Here is a 22116-nt window from a genome sequence, read left to right as displayed (position 1 = left end):
CTTCTGCCTTGCTTTCACCCAAATTACATGGCCTGTCCACCTCCAGTATTCCCAACATCTTGGCTGCTCTGATACACCTGGTATCAACACCGCCTCGGTTTTGATGAGCCATTCAGGACTCATTAAAGAAAGCCTAAATGAGCAATAATGCTTCTGGACAAGCATTTTATTTTTCTCTGGAGCCACCAGAGGAGATATGCTGGTGATAACATCAAAAACCTTTTGTCTTCTGTGCCAGCCACAGCCTAAAAAGTCCTAAATTTCATTTGGATTCTGTTAATTAGTTGAAGAGGCACGGTTCCCTCTTTAGAAACTCTCCTCCACTTCTCACTCGACAGCACACAACCACATTTTGATGAGTAACAGCAACAGACAAAATCAAAGGTAAAGAGACTATTAAAAGCTTTGCCACTGAATTCAGGCAAACATTAGGATTTTGCTGCTTAATTCACTCTGGCTGGCACTTTATGCAAGAGTCCTTGAATGAAATTATAGTACCCATTAACAGATCTCACTTACCAACATGGCTTGGAGCCTTGTTGCATCATTACAATCACATCTCTGTTAGATTAGTGCCCAACAGACAGAAGAAATTGGTAATTAGAGACTCATTAGCCCTGGGAAAAGGCTGATATAGAGCCACTGGTGGTTTACCTGGGGCAGGAGTGGGTTTGCGGTGTGTTGGATGCAGCACCTGGGCTCTTGTCACACTCAGGGTCCTGAGGGTCGATGTCTGTGGTGGGCACATGAAATCCTGCCAGCTCTCATGGTATCCCTCTGCCAGGAACAGCACTGGAAGGTTTTTCCCGGAGATAATTGGCAAAAAATGTAAGGAGGGAGAGAGAAAAGAAAGGTCTAAAGCAAGTAAGTAATGAAAATAACATCTTGAATCTGCTTTCATATATACAGCAGGCTCCTCTTACGGAATTGCATGCACTTTTTTACTCCTCTTGAAGGACCACAGATTACCTGGAACCTGATTGTGCATACACAACATACACATGGAAACAGATCAGTTAACAGGTGTGACAACTTTAAGTCCCATTTAAATGCAGGCAACTCCCTAAGTATAGAATGTCTCTCCAGGTCATTGACTTACTTCAACATAATTCAACTCAATCAGGAGCCCTTTCAACAAAAGCCAGCATAAACCTCTGTCAGTCCAAAGTGAGGGATTGCATATTGAGAGTTAGCACACATTTCATTTCATCAGTTGGAAAACAGATTAATATTGCATGGAAAACAGTTCAAAACAAGACTGAAGTTATGTAGAACACCCTTACATAAACATTGCTGTAAATCATATTTTTGAACAGATTTAATCTTTGTTTACCCAAAAATACCCCAGAAGACTAACTTGAACAACACAGGGCTATGAATTCATAGCAGAGATTAGTTAAAGCAGATGGTGAGCCTGTGTGGATGTGCTTCATCAGAGAAAACATGGCCATAATTGGATTTATTTTAATTCACTTACATTCTGACTACAAGAGAAATGCAGGTAGAGTTCCTCCTGCAGACAAGCCCTGAGGTTAGGGCTTCCAGAGAGCCTTGCTCTCAACTCCATTTTGAAAATTGGACTTGAATGCAAAAACAGCATTAGGCGTTTATAAACAAAAGTGAATCCCCAGTCTTGAAACATTCATTCATGGTCAGACCTTGTCTCCATAATTCACTCTGACTGGCACTTCGTGCACGTGGCCTTGAGTGAAGAGTCCCCACTAACAGATCTGGCAGGCTGAAGTGTTCTGTGCAGCCCAGGCTCACCTGCAGTGGGCTCAGCTCTCACTTGGGGTGCAGCAGGGGAAGGAGACAGCTTCCCATGGGAGGTGCCACTCCTGCCATGCAGCACAAAGCCAGGGGAAGGCAGGCAAGAGCCTTCTCCAGCCACATCTGGAGCCTCGGATGTGCTGCATTCCCACCTCTGCAGCCTGCTCCCTCCAGGGGTTTTCTTTCTGCCTCTTTATTTGTAGGGTTCTTGCATTCCCACGTAGCTTACCTGCTGCCTGACTGGTACCCAATCATCATTTTTAACCTGTGTTCCTGTTAAAAAAGGAGACTGCTTGCTTTTTCCTCCTAGGAGGGTGCTGGTGGTCTGACCCCTGCCTACTCTGAGGATTCGTGCTGTGGTTGGAAGCACTGCAGCACAAAAGGGGAGGGGGTTCATTCCTCTCTGTACTGAGCTGTAATGGGTGTAAATATATCCAGTAATTACAGGCTTATTGCTGTGCAAACACATCATAATTGCAGCTCTCATTTCCTGATGAATTATACATGACGGGCCAGCCCCCGTTCCGAGCTGGACACGTGTTGTGTTGACTGGCCATGATGAAATCTGTCCACTGCACCATCACGAGCCTCAGTTTCCCTTATAATTTCTCTCCTTCAAACTTCCCCAGCAAGCCATGAGTGCAGGACACGTGCAAGCTTCTGCCCAGCTGCCCACAGCACCCCACAGCCAGGCCAGCTGGGTGACCAGTGGAGATGTGGGACTGCAGGGGCAGATGGTGCGTGGGAAGGGATGAACGGCCTGGCCGTACACCTCTGGTATTTTTTATTTTGTTGAAATTGGGTCTGTGTGTGTGTGTGTGTGTGTGTGTGTGTGCTGATTCTGTGTTTGGTTCTGAGGAGTCCTGGCCGGGTGAGGCAGTGCCCAGCTCATGCCAGGCTGCGGCTGCCTGAGAGAGCGCACCAGCAGAAACACAGCGCTGCCGCACGTGCCAGCCTTGCCCCTGGCTCAGGCACTCTGAAATTACTGCTGATTTGTTCGAGCAGAACCCAAATACAATTTCACTCATTCATCACGAAATCAAAGCCTGTTTCCCCATTCCAGGCACAGAGCAATGGGAAAAGACCAAGCTGGCATCTGTGCTCAGCCTTAGTGAGGGTAACCCTTCCCCGAGCCTGCCCTGGGGGACACAGCTGCCACGAGCCCTGCAGCACACAGGTGCTGCTTCCCTTCTGCAGTGGTTCCCTTCAAACCTCTCCTCAGCCACGCTTACCTACAACTGCTGATGCACACTGGCAGCAGCCTGTTCTTGCAGGCTGCCCAAACTACGTGTCCAAACTCAAATCACATCAGTGTTCCTTGTCTAAGTACCAGCTTTACTTGGCATGAAAGCAGCCTGTGCTCTACCACCCACCCAAAACCTTCCAGCTTCACTCAGGATTTCCTTTTGGATTTGCTAATTAACACGTAGTGCCACGTTATGTTCCTTGCAAACTGGCTTTTCAAAATATTTCTGTAATTGGCCCAAATTTCTCTCACCAGGCATCTGCAAACCAATCTTCCTGTGATACATTTGAGCACACAGCCAGACAGTGAGACATCGGGGACTGTTCCAAAGGAAAGCAGGATTTATGGTACAAAAGGCCACTTTGGTGACATCACCCATTTCTGATTTCTTTCTAAAGCATCACAGGTGCTGGGTGTGACCAGGAAGGTGGGACAGGACTGCTTAGACTGCTACACAAATCAAAGCAAGTCCAGCAATATTGTCCTTGAGCAAGATGGGGAGGTCTCTAAATTCGGGTTGTGGGAGTCTGTTGGTCTTGAAAGGTTTATTTCCATATCTGTTCTGTGCACAGCCTGCTGAAATGCCCAGAGCAGAGGCACTCTCACCTCTAATGCCTCAGAGAAGCCCCAGCAGCCACTAGATGTCACCAGGATTTTGCTTCCTTGGTAGTCTGTGCCCAGCTGGGACCATAAGAAAATAAGAGGAAAATAAGTAATCATTAATAATAAAAAATTATCCACCTTTTACAATGAACACTGAGTTCAGAGAAGGGGGAAGTGACCCAGAATCCTTCTTTTGTGTCTCCTATCTCTGGCATGGATATGACTTTTGTCTTTTTATGGGAGGAGGATAGTTTGATATCTTAAAAATCAAGTTTCTCCAACCAGGCATCAGGCTAAACCTTAATGCACTTTAAAAAGCTCTGTTTAATTATCCAACCTTTTTATCTGTAAAATTATATCCCCCCTGGAAAGAAGCAGCCAAGGGAGAGCAGCACCACCTGGGCATTAAAGTGGACAAGGGAAGATTTGGGGATGAGATGGACCAAATGGCTCCACGTGCAAACAAATCAGCAAAGCCACTTCTGGGACTTCCTCCATCTCCAAAATGTGTGAAGCCATAAGAAAACAAAGGGCCTCAGCAATCAGTGCAGCTGACATATTTATTTCCATTAACCTGCACTGTTAATTATTAACCTGAAATCACACCATTCATAATCCAGGGGATAAAGATTAGATATTGTGCTCGTTACCCCAGGAAAATCCACTTTATCTCTCACCTCACAGGCACAAAATCACATAAAGTGGGATTTTAGCAATCCACCACCAGCTCAGTGAGCACTGGAGCCTATTCCAGTGTCCCAAATTCCAAACCTGTGCCAGTGTAAAATGCAGGAAACCTCCCCAGACATGTGCTCAAACACAAGATACACAGAGCAAGGGGTGTGTGCAAATCCTACCAGGTGCCTCCTGAAGTCTCCCACGGCAGCAGCACAGCCCAAGCCAAAGCATAAAAACCCCTCTTGGTCTTTGGTGATTCTCTCCCTCGTTAACACCAAAGAGCTGGGGCTAGTTCAGGTGTCTGGCATTAGACATAGAACCCACAGTCTGACTTCTAAGATATCTAGATAGTGAATTGAACAGAATTCTTTTGGGTTTTTTCTCAAAAACCCTGGTCTTCAACTGTTGGGGTTTTTTAACACAGATATTTTCATAATCCTCCCCCTATGGCCAAATACACAAACCATAATGCCTGCGGGTTCCTCTTTGGCTGGTAGATTCTCAGTCCAACTCATCCTTGTCCTGTTGTTCTGCTTCCTTGGGTCCAAGAAGATGTTTGTGCAAGTCCATCCCCCTCACATACACCAAAACCCAGCAACAAAAAAGCCCTTCAGAAGGGGTAAAGCAGCAATTCAGCAGATCCCTGGCAGAATGGCTTTGGATAAGCCCTGAAAGTCATAAATTGCAGCAAATAGGGGTCTCTTTCTGAATTCATTCCCTTCAGGATTTCCATAGCAGGGTGAAAGTGTCCATACCCCCATCAGAACCAGATCCACCCCGTTTCTCTGCTCAGATCCAGAGGTTTAAACCCTACTGCAAGAATTACTGGAGATACCCTTATCTGCTGAAAGGTTGATACAGCAGATATCCCTCCTACAGCACATATTCTTTCAATCTGAAGTCCACTGTCATCCAAGAAAAGCCAAACAAACAGTCTTTACAGCTCTGTCTGAAGAGAGCTTTATGAAATAACTCCAGGTTTATTTTCATTTTTGCCTTGTGACACATAAAATATTTAATACAAAAGAAAATATTCCTGGCTTGGAACTTTGGCCAAAGATGACAAGTCCAAAATTATCTCAACTTAGAAATATTACTAACCAGATTGTTAGTCTGAGGTTTGGCTTATGATCACTTCTTCCAGCAGTGCTGCTACGCTTGGAATTAATTTCAGTTTATGTATTTTCTGTAGAAAGAAGTTGAAAAAGGATATGCATTTCATAATGACTTCTTGCACAAACATAAAAGAGCAAAAGTTACTTATTTTAATTTCTTTCATGTGAGAATATCTGTAACTTTGTCTCTGGTTCCGTTTTTTCTGATATTAAAACCAATGTAATACCCAGAAGGACTGACCAGAGCTCACTTCCATAAGGAAGGCAAAGAGAAGAGTATCTTTCATGCCACATTTTCCATAATCCTCTCCTCTTGCTTCCCCCACCACCCCGCTGAGCACGGAAGAGATCCCCCTGACAGGTGGGGAAGGTGATTCTGTACCCTCTGCCCCACTGTGATAATCCCTCAGGGGATCAGAGCCACAAAGTCTCTGCTCAGAAATCAGGCACTACCCAAACTCCCTGGATTTGCCTTTTAGTTTGCTTGGTTTTGTTTTGGTTTTGTTTTGGTTTTGTTGGGATTTTTTGGGTTGGGGATTTTTCTGGGGTTTTTTTGGGTTTTGTTGTGTTTTTTGTTCTGTTTTTGATGATTTGTTTTGTTTTTCAGTGGTTTTTTTGTTTGTTAAAACCAGTCAGATGCCTCCATCCAGGGCTATGGTCCCTTAAGAGGTGAAAAAAACCAGCTCTTTCATTCCTAATGTCTAACAAGAGGTGATGGATCCTCCCTGTGTGCTGACCCCACCACTATGTGAGAGTGGCCACTGTCCCAAACAGTGACACCTCCAGTGTCACCAGAAGCCCCAGGAGCTGGTCACCTCAGCAGTCTGTGAGCTCTGATCCACCACCAACACTCTAAAAATCTGCAGCTGCAAATGGCACAGATGGGTGATTCTTTCTCTGGTAAATCACCTGGCCAAAGCCTGCTGTCTCAGTGCCAGGTGCATGGGGAGAGCATTTGGAGGCCAAATTTTCCATGACAACCTCGGTCCCTCTAACAAGCTGCCCCCTAAAGCAAGTGCCAGTGCGAGTGGTGGCTGGTGTAGAGGACCTGCCATTGCCATGAATAATGCACTGGAACAATGCATCTTGCCACTTCTCAGACCTGTTAGTTTAATACCACTTATTTAACTTGTCTTTTTGCATTAAGCCCACACTTTGGATGCCCTGATGTATTTTATGATACTTCCTTGCTGTTGTGTTTGATGGTCCTACTTGTGATTCAGCAAATAGCACCTAAGTAATCAATATTCTGTCTGGGTGGACATTTTATTTATCTACAGAGCCACCACATGAATTCAGCTGGTTTACTAGAGGTCAAACACTTTTCATCTCCTCCATGAGCCATGGAAAATTGTAAGATTTAAACCCGCTTTGAATTCCTTTGATTAACTCAGTGAAAATATCACACTCTTTTTTTTCAAACTCGGAAGCAGAATTATCTTCACTGTAAATCTACCTCATTTTGACACATTGATCTCTGCATAATGGGTAACATCAAGTGTTGAGGCATAAACTGGGAGCAGAGGAAGAGTTATGAACGGTGCTGTTAGCAATTATTTTCCAGACATACACAGTTGCTTTCGGCTGGTTTAAAAAAACCCAACAAAGCATAAAATTGATAAGAGCTGTATAATTGGCTGTGGGGGAACAAGGTCTGGGATCCACTCGTTTGGGAATTGCACCCTTGTGGCACAAAGCACCCATCCTGAATCAGCAAATGATCCATCAGGGTTCCACACTTACCTCAGCCTCATCCCCCCAGATGCACCAAATCCAGGTGCCTGCAGTGCCACTGCTTCCATCACACTGCTTGAAAAGCAAGAGAAAATCATTATGTTTCAGGAATGTGGAGGAAAGGAGAAGCTGAAGACCAGATTTCAGCTGCTTCACACCTACCTCGTGCAGCTGCACAGTGCCACAGCTTGCAGGGCCAACAGGGACAGGGAAATCCAATGATTAACCAACAGAATAATGAAAATAATGTCCTGGATCTCTCTCATACATTTTTCCTGCTGGCATCTCTGATTATTTTATTAATTTGTAACTTTTTAGAATTAAATTTTTGAGGTTGCTTAACTGATCCAAACCTTTGCACATTAAAGTTGCATCATTTTATATAAAAGCATGACTTAAACTCCATTTAATTAAACACGGAAATCCCTATGCAGACACACTTATATCAGTTTTTGTGACTTCTTCCTAGTTATTGCATTTGACCTGGAACTGGTTTAAGATTAATTAAAATAAGCCACTCGCTCAATACACTGTGACTTGCATTCATTTAGCTAAATTAATGTGGAAAGTGGAATCAGATTAACAAGAGCAAATTCTTCATGTTGGCAGGACTTAACAGCAATTGTTGGTGTGACTTAGACACTGCTGCCCATGACCACAGAAACTTCAAATACACTTAATAATTTTATCCTTAGTTTAATCATCTTATCCTTTATGCAAGCGAGGCCTGACTTCTTCCAGTACAATCAGCTTGGACAAAACATCCATAAGTTTTCCCTGGATAGTTTTCAGGGATGCAGAGCTGAGATCATGAGAGTTCTTCTCATCCTTCCCATTTTAATACATCCACTTTGTTGTAAATTTTTTTAGCCTGTATTTCCTCCACTGGTTTAAAGGAATGTCACAAGCACAATGTCTAAAATCCTGTGAGGATGAACACAGATCTATGTATATGTAGCTCCATCTCAGAAATAAATTAGATTGGCTTGAAATTATTTTCTCACAGGAATCTTTTTAGCAATGTATTTTCCTGTAGTCATTTATATATTATTCAATAAGACTTCCCAGTGACATGCTTGGTGCCAATGAAAAAAGGAATACGTGGGAATAAAAGTCATGCAGGTGAAGCAGAGGGGCAGGAGCTGAAAAATGAGGAAATCCTGGTGGATAACCCAGGTGGTTTCAATGGAATTCTTCAGTTCTTCCTTCATTTGGAAAATAGCGATTATTTTATGCAACTTGGATGACTTTTGTCGACCACTGAGATGTGTTTTAACCCCTGACAAAGAGGTGGGTGTGTGCACATCCCCAAAACACCATCCCATGGCCCTGCACCTTTGGGCTCACCTCTACTCTCTCCTCATTCAAACTGTGTATATTTTCAGGAGGCAGCTTCTGTCCATGTTTTACAGGAGTTACATGTGCCCAGGATCAGTCAGGATATTTGGGTTTGTCCCTGCACTGCTGGCTGAGCACCTGCCTCCCACACCAGTGGAGCCACTTCCTCACAGCCATCATAAACAGTTTCCATCAGAAATTACACCCAAGAAAATAAAGGCATGGAATCCTTGCCTTCAGCAGGACAGCAAACTCAGCTCTTGGCTTTGGTGTCACCGTTGTGACCCTGTGTGACCCTGCTGTCCCTGCAAACACCCCTGGTTCACACAGTGGAGATGGGGAGGGGCCTCACTGCAGCACAGGAGTTGGAGATACGAAATGCATTTGTCAACAGCACAGCAGTAAGAGGAGGTTGCCACAAGGTCAAGGGAGAAGTGTCCAAAATAAGGATAAACGGGCTAGCAGGGAGCACCAGTGAGGTCACAGTCATGCAGGACATAGCCCCTGGATCTCAGGGAACGGCACCACTCCAATGAGTTTTTTATGTCCTTAAAAAGCTTGAGTGAACGAGTTTCTCTTTCCAACCGACTGCCAGGTAATAACAATTTGTTTGCTATCAACCATCTGACGCAGAGGCAGCAGCGTGCAAGAATACCAAGGCTTTTCCTTCTGTCAGACCCCAGGCTAAAAAGAGTCAGCATGCCTCTATCCAATTTGGCCATGAAAATGCTGGTGAGGTATTCCCAGCAGCCCTGGCCTGAGCATCATTTGGCTCTGAAGACCTTCAGCAGTGTTTCTGGCCACCTGATTTCCTGCAGCTGGGCCAAGATGACTGGCTGGCGGTCAAAGAGGGGGAAAAGCAAGAGAGCATTGAAGCAACTTGTGGGTGGTGATAAGTCTCATCTCAGCAAGCAGAACAAGGTGACCTTCCTCTGAGTAGCCTGAATCATGTTCTGACAATGTTTGGGGGTTGACTTTTTAAAGTGATGGTCTTTTACTGGTTTGAAATACTTTTCCACTGAACTTTTAAAAACCTTTCCTGGTGACCTGACTCACAGCTCCATGAATCATCAGGTGTTCAATCAATAAATTAATCAATCAGTCAATCATCAACTTTTGTTTTTTGTAAAATAGCTATTGGTGTTGTATGTTATTAGTTTCTTGGCACCTTACACTAGAATTTCATCAAAGCAAAATGCTGATGCAATTAGCAAAGGATATCAATTTATGCAGCAATTCACATTATCCCTTAAAGCTTCATTAGCCTCAGAAGCTCAGGCACTGGAGGGAAAATTTGGGGAAGTGCTCGGTTCCCTTCTGCAGCTCAGCCCATCTGCGCTGCTGCGGTGCTCCCACGTCAGGCTGCCCTTTGCAGCTGGGAAAGGGAGATTTGGCAGCACCCAGCTCCTCAGCACGGGGACTCAGCTGCCCCCATCTCCCCTGCTCAGCCTGAGCACCCACTCACCCTTTTGGCATGAGTCAAAGCTATTGTGTGGGACTGAACATGTTTCAACAGCCAGAGCAGCCTGGGGCATTATTTGCAAGAAAAAAAAGAAAACAAACTAAAATTCATCCTTCCTGTCCCAGAGACAGTCTGGAGCTCCTGCTGATGGGTGATGCTCTCCTTCTGTGCCAGTGTGCCCTGACCAGCTCCTGCTTCTCCTCTTGTTCCCTACAAACACTCCGGAGGTCAACAAGGCATAAGTGCCCCATTATTTCACAGAAAAGCCACAGCTGCTGGTGGGATGGAAACCTCACTTAGCAGCCCTTTTGCTGGGAAGGTAATTTGGTCTTTAAAACTCTGAACACAACCACCTCTTTATACCTGTTTCACTGCACTTACCAGTAAATATTTGATGTCTGGGGTATTGGTGTAGTTGTTTTTTTTTTTTTTCTTTTCTCTTTCAGCTGAATAACTTTAATAATGTTGATCCATGTTGTTGTCTGTCTCTCTGCAATTCTGAATAGGAGCCTTGCCCTTGACTGCACAGCACAATGAAAGCCTCTAGGTTACAGCTTTCAAAACACTTGATATTGCCTTTTTTTTTTTCTTTCTGGAAAAAATAAATAATATTAACCTCTCTTTTAGTGTAGAGGAAAGCATGGAAAGGAAAAGGCTTTCAGAGGCATGTCAAAAAGACTGGTATTGGGCTGGGAGGATTTTAAACCCCTTGACTTATTTGCACAGCTTGACACAAAAATTAACTCATCTCCCAATTAGCTAAATAATTGAAGTGAATCATCAGATTTCCAGTCACATCAAGGAGACAGATTTACTGGAGAAGCCAGCTAAAACAATATTTTCCTTTTGCCTCCACATCCCAGCTGGAGCTGGCTTGTACAAAAGACAGGTACTGCCACAGTGCTGTACCCAGAGGTGGAGGCTCAGGCTGATCCTAGACAGGCAAAAAGTTAATGGTCTGCATGTTCCTACATGCAGATATTTGATTTATCCCACTCTAAAACTGTTCTGATACAAATCCTCCCTCTCATTAATTATTCTCTTTAACATCCTAGTTTTCAACCTTCTCTCAAGTTTGCAAGACAAAAGAGGTTAAAAAAATTAAAACACAAGTAATTGTGCTATTTTACTTGTCTACAGTGACATACATTATTGTCCTCTTAAATTTTTTAGCAGCTTGGAAAACAGCAGGAACTAGCAGAGGATTTTCTAAGTGAACTAGTCCATTTAAATTAACTGTATTATCCAGCTTCCTTTGGCTCCATGCTTGAAAACAACAAATCTGACTGCTAAAAACCAGCATTGTTGCTGAGCTGGAGGTGAGAACCGTCTGGTGGTAGGGACATTAGATGGGATTTGGAGAGAGACACCCAGCTCCATCTTCCAGGACAGGAAGATGAGTGAGCTCAGGGATGTCATGTACAGACACATTTTAGAGGCAGCCACTTGCCTGCTGATGCAGATCAGCAGCCCAGGACTCATGGGCAGGAACTCCTGGGCCATTTGCTGTGCTGAAGTGCAGAATTGCAGGATCCCAAGTCACATTAATATGAAACTTTTGGCATGCACAGACCTTTTAAATAATTGCATCTTAAATCTAATTAGAGGACCACTTCAGAAGATCAGGTGCAAGGAGCCCAGAGTGTCCCAGTGCAAACAGGGCACGTCAGGAAGGCTCAGTGTCTGTGGCAGCTCCTGGAAAGTCCCAGAAAGGAAACAAATCCCACACCTGACACCTGGCAAGGGAAACACTGGAGCTGATATTCACTTTTCTGAGTCCCACATTCAGGATAGGAGACACAGCTTGGCTCTGACAGCACTTCTAGGAGCTTTCCAGGGTCTGGTTTTTCTAAGCAGGTGTTTCAGGAGTGTCTATTGACAGCCAAAATTTACACCCCTGATCCAGCTGAGGGTGTCTGCATGAGACAAAGCAAAGATGACTTTGCTCTGAACTCCAAGACACTTCCTCACACCCGTGGCTAAGCAGAAATTGCTCTCTCACAGGATTATCTCGGTGCTCTTTTAGCTTTCCCTTCACACCCAGCCCATCTGATCCACGGCAGGATCAGGCACAGCTGGGCACAGGAAGGTTGAGCCTCTCCTGCTGCCATGGGCAGGAGCTTCAGGAGCAGCACATAGGATTCCTTAGCCCACAGATGGCCAACACCCCTCGCTGACCACCCCATGGCCATTGTCATGTTCATCCACCACTGCTGGCCAGCCACCACCTCACCTCACTGAGCCCAAGGAGTGTTTCTGCAGGACAAAGAGCTCACCAGGTGCTGCTAGGTGCAGCCATGCTCCAAGTTCCACCTTTTCTGCTTTTTAAGCTGTATCTTCGTGACAGATGGCAGATTGTGACACAGCTACAGCATCTCCTGTGCAACTGCAGAACAACTTTCCCTCCTGGCTTCATAAACTCCATCACTGCACAAGTCCTTGGCGGCAGCTGCTGTGAAATCATGGAATAGTAAGAAGCTGTCATTCATATTTCTCTGAACCTCTGCAGAATTGAGAAAATTGTATTTCTGGATAAGATTTAAAAGAATAAAACTCATCTAATTAAGAAGTACAGCCAAGCAGTCACATAGATTAAGGAGAAGAAAAAGAAGTTTCAAGGTGAAAAATTGAATCTGCCTAGGTGGACCCAAGAGAGGAGTGTAAGGGCTCTGGAGGGAGAGGTGCACTTTAATTAATGCTGTCTGGTGGGAGCCTCTACCAGATAGAGCCTGAGGGGCATCAGGGGCACAAAGAAAGAAACAGAGCCCACTGTCAGGATAGGTGAGAAGGAGAGAGTTCTCTCCAGTTTAGCTTTAGTGCAGTGAGCTTGACAGTTTTTCTCATTTCTTCATGTTTCATTTTGGTTTTGTTTAATTCCTACCTGTGTTAGTTATTCAGACATTACAAAAAAAGACCTAACTCCTGGTAAGGGGCTGATGGGCTTCAAACCTTTCATGCTTTCCAATTCAACATAGATGACCACAAGAAAAGACTGCTGGTGTTGGGGCTTGGCTTCTTCCCCTTGAAATGCTTTTTGCTTAGGATAAAGAAGTTGGGAGCCCTGGCAAGGCCCTGGACAGCCAGCTGCATCTGCACCAAACTGCATTGCTTCCTATGCCTGGGAAGATTTCACAACTTCTTCTTAATTATGCATGAAATATGATTTCATTTGTAAATTCAAGCCCTGTATATTTTTCCCCCTTGGCTTTTGCTGTTTACAAGGATCTAGATTTTAATGAGAACATCCTGTGAATCTCACTCTGCATATTCCTGGCAGTAAGCATTTACTCACGATGAGAATATCAGATTCCTCAGTTCAGTGCATTTAGCTAAAGAAGGGGACACTGTGTGTCTGCAAGGAGGTGAAATGGTTTGGCACTTCTCTTTCCTTAACCTGGGAGGAAAATTTGCAGTTAGTTGCTGTTCAAAGTAATTAAGGCTCTAGGCTGGGACAGTGTGTCCTGTGCTCTTTATTGCAAACCACCTCCTTAGTACATTCAGATTGGTTCCCACTGTTTTTATGACTAAGTTTGCATTCAGGGAGAGCACAGACATAATTTTTTTAACAAGAAAATGCAGCCCAGACTTGTTTATTGCAAAGAGTGAGAATTCCCTGCTGCAGGTCCATCACTGTAACAACAGCAACTGGCCACGTGTTCAGTCCAAAAATGTATGTGAGGGCAAGGATGTTTTCATAAAAGCAGCAAAAACTTTCTACAAAATGCACAGTCTCAAAGCTGCCAGAGTCCTTCCTCTGTTTTCTAGAGCTGTAAGGCTACTGCAGCAGTAAGAACCAGTCTGGGCTGGGTGCAGTGCAGTATTGCCAGGAGAAGCCTTTGGTACCCCCCTGCCTCCATGGGTTGTGCTCAGCAGACCTGACACCTCGGGAAGGCAGCGTTGGGTTTCACGGGAGATGTCCTGCAGCCAACTCCAAATTTCCTGCGCCTGGCACTCAGGATGCCTCATTACCTGCTCCTGATGGCACCTCACAACACACCATTGCCTTGCTTCTCATCATTTTCACCTCTGTCATTCAGACACAGGCGCTGTTCCACCTGTCCCTCTTGGCAGCGCACATCAAAATGACACATCCTCAAAACACCCGTCTCAGCAGGTGCTGCTCAGCCATGGAAATCCCTGCTTTCCTTCAAATTCTCCAGGTGGTACCTCCACTCCACTCCAGCCTGATTTTCCTCTTCATCTCCCACAGAAAAACAGCTAAATCATCTGCTTGTGTCCCGGTTAAATCTTACAACTGTTGGAGTTAAGGAGATCACAGCGCAGCAGCAGAGGAGGTCTGTTCGTTGGGTAAAACTGGCACGACTTTTAGGAATTCTTGGGATTTTTTTTTCAGTATGTTGCATCATTCCTCACAGCCCAAAGCATGTCTGTGGGTGAGAGGATTTGTTGCTCAAATTCAGGTGTAAATATGCTGTAAATATTTAGCAAAGCATAGTCAATTGTCTTGTTAATATGCTGGCAGAGAGACCCAGCCTCTGACTGCTGCCTGAGCAGTTTTCAGAGTGGTTGCAGCTGAGCAGGCAGCAGCATGTTCTTCTGTCTGGATTTTAGGGAAAGGGGGATTTTACCAATGATTGCTACCCCCAGGTCCCTGTGAGCACTGGCACAGAGGCGCCAGCAGCATTCCTCGAAATAATGCACACAAGAGATGGGTTGTGCCCCAGCAACACCTACTTTTATAGCTGGTCCCAAGTCACACTGAAGCTGCTGAATAAATCAGACCAAGGAGAAAGAGGAGCTTCAGCTAGCTGAGGTTGGAAGTGAGTAGAAAGCTGCTCATGGGGAAGATCAGTGAGCAACTCTGCTGCCTGGAATAAATTGGATTGTCAAAGTCACCCTTGACACGGGCAGAGAGCAAGCAGCTTAATGGCATGGAGGGGACACAGAAACTCCATCTTCACAGAAGATACCAGTGATATTTGGCACAGAGAAATTCTGTGATGCTGAAACAGCTTGTGAGACAACCCGTGGGGAATCCCAGCTCATTAGTGTAAAAATTAAGACACTTAAATGCTTTGGTATTGAAAAACTAATTGCTGCACCAGGAATTTGTTAAATGTAGAAACATCCATTAAGAACCAGGAAAAACCCAAGCTACAACAGGGCTTCAAAAGGTGAAGGAAACCAAGCCTGAAGAGCTTCTAGTTCTCTGTGGAGGCATTTGCTCTGTGTCCAGGGCCTCCTGCAATAGCAGCGTGGGATGCTGCCCTGGCCATCCTGCAGGCATTACTGGTGCTCTGGCAGCATTCCTGCCCAGCTGTATGTGTGCCAGGAACAAGCTAATGGATGTAAAATAACTGCCCATTCCCCAAGGGAAAGCCAGCACTTGTCTCCATTCCCAGCAATAAATACACTCCGATGGAGAGAGCTCTGACACAGCTCTGCTGTGCAAATGCTGTCCTGCTTGTGCAAACAGCACTGGTGTCACTCTGGAAAGAGAAAGGCCTGTGAAGGTGTTTCCCTCACCCAGGTAGGATCCTGCCCCAGGCTGGGATGGAGCCAGGATCAGCCTCACAGTGGCTGTCCCTCCATGTTCTCCATAGTAACACTGCTCCAAGATGTACAGCTGCAGGCTGAACAGCACAGGAGCAAGGATTCTTCAAGACCAGCCCAAATCAAGACCAAGAAGCAGCTTTGGGGAGCCAGTTTTGGTGGTGGCAAAAGTGATCACAGTAACATATAGTAAAAATGTGGTGAACCCCGGCTCAGGGAAGGGATGATGATGTCTGGCTCCAGATCAGAAGGCTGAAGGATTGCTTTATTAAAACTATCCTATATTACATTAATATACTATTTAAAGAGAGACTATCCTATGCTACACACTTACTTCTTACTCACCCATCTAACTAACTCAAACTGGTGACTCTGCTGAGAGCCCGAGCCACAGCTGGATCCCACTGGTCACTGACCCCAAACAACCTTCACCAGGATCCAACCCAGCAATCACTGCAGGTGAACAATCTCCACACCACATTCCACATGGGCAAAACAAAGGAGCAGAGATAAAGATTGTTTTCTCTTCTTCTCTCTGTGCTTCTCCTGAGGGACAGAATTGTGTCTCTCTGTCCAGAGAATGGGAATGGCACAGTAACATGAGACCATCAGACCTTAACAGATGGGCAACCCCTTTTTCATCAGCCCTGTTTCCCCTCCTCACCCAGGTACACAACTGCCAGCACAGAGCATCCTCCAGGCTGAGCAAGCACTATGGACTAACAGGACAAAACCAAAAGCAGGGTCTACACTCAGTGGAGACCAGGAGGGTGTGCAAACTTCATGGGGAAGATTAACCCTTTCAGAGGAACTGTGTTTTTCTAAGCCAAGCCCCTCAAAATGTTTGGGACTATTTTCTGTGGGCACTGGATATTTTTTTGGAATAAGGAACAGAATCAGGAAACCATAAGCTTTTCCTTCCAGCCACAAAGATTTGCATCTTCAGTCATTAATCCCCTAAGACACAGACAGTGGTGTGCAAGCATCCCATCCTACAGTTAAAAGACTCCGATAGCATTAGGGTGATATTCCTTCCTTCCTCACACAGTAAGTCTGTGATACTTAAAAATGCTTTCAAGAGGCTTTAAACCAACTAACAACACAAACAGAAACAAAAAATCCACTTCACTCAGCCCTGGCCTGTGCACCTCAGCACCAGCAAGGACACAACCTCTCCCAGACCAGGAGTTCCTGTGTCTCCTTTGCACAAAACCACCTTGAGAGATTTCAGCTTTAAGCTCTAATTGGTACATGGCACATCCATCAGGTTGCCCTCATTCAAGCTGAGGCACCCTTTCCTCCCTGGTGCCCAAATTCAGCTGACTCCAGTGGAGCTGGGCTGTTTGCAGCTCCCCTTGGACACCACCATCCATTACAGTGCACGTGTGCACTCTCATACATCCAATTTGCTTCTCCACACCATATGTTAAACCTGGAGGCTGAGCACAACCATTTTTCTTTTTGGTTTTAACATCAGTCCTTTTTTAATATTGCAGTTAGCCTTTTCCTACCCTTCAGGACACTTGGAAAATGCACAGGGAGCAATGGCATGGCCCAAAGTCATGGGCTTGGGTCACTGCTGGTGAGTGGATCCTGTTTTGGGGATGTTTTTGTGGGGTTTATGGTTGGTTGGGGTTTTTAACCTTTGAAAGCAGTGCTTCCTGCTCTAAGGTAACACATTTGCAACCATAATGGCAACATTTGGGAAAAAGGGATATAAACCACACTACACTATTGCTCGAGCATGCAATTCAAATCACACTATGAAACAGCCAGCTCCCAACATGAACTTCTAACACATTTCTACATGATAAAACATTTTCAAATTGCTACGTTTTTAAAGCCTATCACTCCCTTAATTCATCTGTGCCAAGCACACAACATGATTACATTGCTGCCTATACATTAGAACAATGTTAATTAAGACTGTTTGCTCTGCTTTCCCCAATTCATCCTTTTAATTAAATTAGTTCTTTAGGATTTTGCTCTTCAGGCAGTGAATGGAGCAGGTTGTCCAGAGAAGTTGTGGATGCCCATTCCTGGATGGGGCTCTGAGTAACCTGGTTTAGTGGAAGCTGTCCCTGCTCATGGCAGGGGTGGAATGAGATGAGCTTTAAGGGTCCTTTTTGACCCAAACCATTCTGTGATTCTATGAATTGAGTTTTTCTGAGAAACTAAAGGCAAAAAGATGCTTTCTGAGATATACAGAAGCCATAACATTAATTCCTAACCCTTTGTCTAAAAAGATAGAACTTGCCTAGACAGCAGGGGAATAAATCAACCTCGGGCCATCCTCTGACACATCATCTTCATCCCGAGGGCTTTGTTGGCTGTGTCATGCACACACCAGAGGTTTCCACACACGCCAGTGGATCGGTGTCAGCACTGGCTGCTGACAGTGCAAGCCCACAGGAAGCCCAGACAGACAGACAGACAGACAGCAGTGCCTTCTCTCACAGATTGCTGATATGTAAATTACTATGGTTAAAGGCCAAAGATTTATCTTTTTCCATTATGAAACCAAGTACACTGTGATATTCTTTCCCCCAAAGAAAGAGAGCAAAGAAGTCAGCACTGCCAGGCTTGTGTGGGCTGGGTGTGGGAGGGTAATGCTTCACCAACATCTCCCCTTTCACAGGGGTGTGGAAATACAAGACTTGTGTCTCCCATTACCACCCAAAGCAGAAGCATCCACCCCTGTCCTCATCACAACACCCCATGTCCTCTTTCTTCATGGGCTGGGATGCTACAAGACCAAGAAATGTAAGACGTCAAAGTAAGTAAATTTATCACAGGTCACAGCCTCTTAAATGACACTTTAAAAAGTCAGGTGTTAAAGGGGGTGGTGGAAGACAGTGGGTAGGTCAACCTGACCCAGAGTGTAACATGTCACTGGAGCTGAACCTGCCCCAACCCATTTCCTGAGAATCATCCTTCTTGCTTCCTTCCTTCCTTCCCTCCCTCCCTTTATACCAGTCGCTATAATTTTGTTTTCTTTATATCTTTCATCTTCACACCCCTTGATCTTTGCTCCATATTCTGGCTCTTATTTTGAAATGTGTCCTTTGATACCACAAGGGTAAAGTCCCAAATCAGGGAAATATGGCCAGAATGTACAACTCATAGAAGAAAAACAGTCTATTAACAGGTCATTTCTGAAAGGCTCAGTGGAAAGAGCAACACACTCTGCACCTCCAGACCCCTCCTGATTTAGCAGACTGATAGTGAAGGCCACGCTGGCTCCACCAAGATTTGAGAGCCATCCTTTGACCACTGAGTTGTCCCCCTCTTCTCACTCATGGCAGATGCTGAGATCCAAATTCTTAGCTGCCAGGATTAGTTCCCAGCTTGTTCAGTGCTCTTTCCAGAGCTACAGGCAACAATATGAACAGGGATATAAACTTGGATCTTTTAACCTACATATTCCAAACCTGAAACCTGTGGAGACTGTTTATGTCTCTGTAATTACTTTCATACAGGCTGTTAAAGTCAGATTCATTAGCTTAGGTTACAGTGACCTATACAACATGCTTAAAACCCATTTATCCTATTAAAGGGATTTAAAACTCACCTCCTTTCATGAGATGTCAGTGATTCTTGATTTATGGTTTGGTCATGCTTTAAAAATAAAAGTAATTACCTCTCTTGCTATGGTAAAAGCCCACTGCCTCAAGGTCACCAGAATTCATCTATAATTGAACAGCAACAGCTCTGATGTTCAGCTTGACTGACAAAAGCATTGGCTATTGAAATCCTGCCACGAAGGTGTCTGCATTCCAGGGAGCCCTGTGCCAGCTGGCAGATTCTGTCAGGAACAATTGCACCCCAGGATGCATTTGTGCATTTGTGCAGGGTGTTTCCCTGCAGTGGCAATACTTTCCATTTATGTATCCTCAGACTTTTGGGAGAAAAAAATAAAATTCCCCACCCAATTTCCTCACAAGTGCCAAGATTTTTTTTGTTTGAACCCTTTTCCTTTGAAGCCTGCATGAATTGGATTTCAAATTAATTTCTCTGAGCGTTCCTAGAAATATGATGACTCTCTGATGCACAATGCCCTCAGGGGTTGCATCATTTTAGGAATCCAGTTGACTTTCAAAACACAGACATAAACAGGGGAAAACAGACAACACTGTGACCCAGAAAAGATCCCATAACCAGTCTCTTTAGGAAAAATATCTAAATTCACACATTTGTCCCAAACATGTTGCAAATATGATTGGTGCCCAGATGGGTGCTACATGTGGACTCTTGGCTTCAAGCAAATGAAATGTGACCCACTTTGATTGTACCTCTGCAATGCTGTGGCCAGGTGAGTAAATTTACAGCAAAACCAGAGTGTTTTGACATCACTGAGACCTGAATGTTCCTTGGAAGCATCCTCTTGAAACAAAGAATACATACAAAATTTCTAAAAACTTCTTATATGCAACTATAAAAAAAAAAAAAACAAACCCTCACACATGCCAGAGGAAAATGGAAATTATTCCCTCTTTTCTGAAGACAGCAGGTACTTAAACTGGCAAAATCTGAAATACTTCAGTTTAGAATTCATTAATTTCTGTTCATGCTCATTAAATTAGACGAAGTGACCATTACCTTTCTCCCCATTGCTGTTTTTGGTCCCTCCTAGTGAAAAATGGATCTGACCAAGCTCCTACAGAACTTGAAAGCAGTTTTAGGATTGATCCTTGTCCTTGCATGAGTCCATAACACTCAGTGACCTGGAGCCCTATTCTCCTACACCACCTCTCCTATCCAACCCGAACCCCGCTGTCAGAGCTCTCATTTGAGCACACTTTAAACTTTCTCAGCCCTTTTCCTTACCTCCAGCCCATGTGTGGGCAGCCCCACACATTAGCACCATGTTAATGGAGTGTTGGTCCTTTGGCAAGTGGCCACCAAAACTTCCCTGCCACGGCCAGTCGCTGACACAACCACAAAAATGCACAATATTTTAGCCATCTTCCCCAACCTGCAATGATGCAGGCATACATCAGGAAGGGTTGTCAGCAGGGGCCCCACAAAGAGGGGAAATGGAGCCAGAATAAAAGAAGATATAAAAACAAATTGCTTTGTCACTCACCTTCTGTATCCCCAGAGCTGCAGATCTTCAAATCAGCTCCTCCCAGGAAGGAAGCAATGAATGCAGAGCAGGAGAGTGGGACCCCCAGGACACCAGCCAGGGAATTCCTTCGTAAAAAACATCCTACAGCATCTACTTCTTGGTCACAAACTTCATTCCAGAGGCTGGATCAGAGGGATGTGTATAAAACCTGCTCTTTAATCATGATTTCCATAGCTTGTAACCCCTTTTTACTCTGTACACATGTGTTTGTAATATATACCCACTTGATAACTGTGGGGCATTACATGATGTTTCAGTCTATTATTCATCATCCTTTTTTAGGACCACAGCCAATTTCTTCAGTTTCTCAGATGCTTTTCCTCACACCATGTGCATTTTTAAAAAAATCTTATCTTTGAAAATAGGCCCAAATCACAAGAATTCATTTGGGGTTTTTAATACAATAGTTTCCACTGCTAGAACTCAACATCCTCTCTTCCCACTCCCCAAATATCTTTGTATCAGATCAGCCTTTATGACAAGCAAAGGACCATAACACCCAGACATTTGTCCATCCATGTGTGCTTGTTGGCCACAAACACCTACAATTTATTCTGCAGTTATGCCACTCTCACAGTTGGGATTATTTGCAATGCAAGCCATTAGCAAAAGAAATTTAGTTCTAATACTACAGCCCATTAAGTGGTACATAATTCAATAATGTGTTACAACAGAATTATCTTTAAAACACAAAGCAAGATCCCTGTAGGAACAAAACAATAGCAATCTTTGATTTCGCAATTATTAGAGACCTGCTAAAATATCTTTGTACTTAGGTGAAGAAACATAAAATGACTATTTAGAACAGAAATTTCCTGGGAAATAAAAGTTAAAAAAAAAAATTAAGTCAAATCTTCCAAGTAAATGCCTAATTTAATATGTCTGCAATGTGCAAGATAATATTCCTATTAGGAAAGTCAATGGTAGAAAAAAAAATTACATTTTATAACCACAGACAAACAACAAAGCAACAATTAAAGATTGTTATGGAGATTGCTAGGCAAAGCAGCTAACTGACTGCTAAGACAAATTTCGGTTGTATAGTGTGCCTAAGGGCAAAATTCCAGCCCACAGAATTTACACCCAAATTGGGCGTGAAGGGAAAAACAGCCACCTCCATCCACCATGGAGAAAGGCTCCCTGGCAGCAAGCTCCCTCAGCCTGAGGCAGCCAAAACTCCCAGGCTGCCACCCAGCCCACCCCAGCTCCATACTCACCTTTCCTTCCAGCTCAGAAGCTGCCTTCGAGCCAACTGGGATCACATCCTGCCCAAAACAGGGCATCAGCTGCCATCTGTCCCTCTTCCCTGGAAAAGCTCCCCACCCCTTCCCCCTCAGTGCTCTCCTGCTGTGGGAACAAGGCAGGGGATGTAGCACTGAGCCCCAAAAAGCACAAAGGGTGAGACAGAGTCACAACCATCTGGTTACTAAATATGATATGGTTTTATTAGACATTTTTGTTGACATATAAAAAAATGAAGGGAAATAGATAAAGGAAGAAATTGGAAGAGAGAGACAGAGAGAGAGAA

General features: G+C 44.4%; 1 long non-coding RNA gene across 1 annotated transcript; it reads right to left on the bottom strand.

The window, feature by feature from the left end:
* Positions 1 to 5366: 5366 nt before the first annotated feature.
* LOC137480982 (uncharacterized) lies at positions 5367 to 7590 on the bottom strand. Its single transcript, XR_011003230.1, has 3 exons — positions 7309 to 7590; positions 7156 to 7221; positions 5367 to 5483 (listed from the first exon to the last, which is right to left on the bottom strand). It is a non-coding gene; the product is annotated as an uncharacterized lncRNA (long non-coding RNA).
* Between the last annotated feature and the right edge of the window lie 14526 nt (positions 7591 to 22116).

Source organism: Anomalospiza imberbis, chromosome 12, assembly GCF_031753505.1.
Source record: "Anomalospiza imberbis isolate Cuckoo-Finch-1a 21T00152 chromosome 12, ASM3175350v1, whole genome shotgun sequence".
Taxonomy (NCBI): Eukaryota; Metazoa; Chordata; class Aves; order Passeriformes; family Viduidae; genus Anomalospiza; species Anomalospiza imberbis.
Note: the sequence above shows the minus strand (reverse complement) of the source record. Positions and strands in the feature narration are given on the sequence as shown.